This window comes from Haliaeetus leucocephalus, unplaced genomic scaffold (assembly GCF_000737465.1).
Source record: "Haliaeetus leucocephalus isolate CR32 unplaced genomic scaffold, Haliaeetus_leucocephalus-4.0 Scaffold417, whole genome shotgun sequence".
Classification (NCBI taxonomy): Eukaryota; Metazoa; Chordata; class Aves; order Accipitriformes; family Accipitridae; genus Haliaeetus; species Haliaeetus leucocephalus.
The window spans coordinates 1,344,754-1,345,160 of record NW_010972853.1 but is presented as its reverse complement, the minus strand read 5'-3'; the positions used below and the strand labels follow the sequence as shown (position 1 = coordinate 1,345,160).

The 407-nt window shown below is 77.6% G+C and overlaps 1 protein-coding gene across 2 annotated transcripts in view; it reads right to left on the bottom strand.

Annotated features, from left to right (window-relative positions):
• Positions 1-407, bottom strand: part of DCAF5 (DDB1 and CUL4 associated factor 5) — a 76,259-nt gene that overhangs the window by 74,904 nt on the left and 948 nt on the right. The gene's annotated exons all lie outside the window — the stretch shown is intronic.

Below are 407 nucleotides of genomic sequence, written 5' to 3'. Positions count from 1 at the left end.
CGGGAGCGGGGCGCCGCGGCCCCCCCGAGGCCCGAGCCCTCGGGGCGCCGCGCCGTGCCCCGCCGCGGGCGGGATAGGCCCTCGATTGCCCGGCCTGTCGCTAAGAGCCGCCCGAGGAGAGCGCGGCCTAGCAGCGCCCGGCCAGGCCCCGGCCTGAAGTTGCCTCCTTCCCCCGCCGCCCCTCCGAGCCCGGAGGCGGGGAAGGAGGAAGAGGCACCTGCGCCAAGCGCTGCTGGGGGGGGGAAGGGGGCGGCCGCCCGGCCGCCGAGCCCCGCAGCCCCTCCCCGGCTGGGGGGAAGGGGGTCCAGAGCCTTTCCCCGTCCTCGGTGTCGCAGCTGATGTCAAGCCCTCGCCTCCCTCCTACCTGACAGCATCCCCCCCCCATGGCTTCCTCAGCCCCGGGCAAC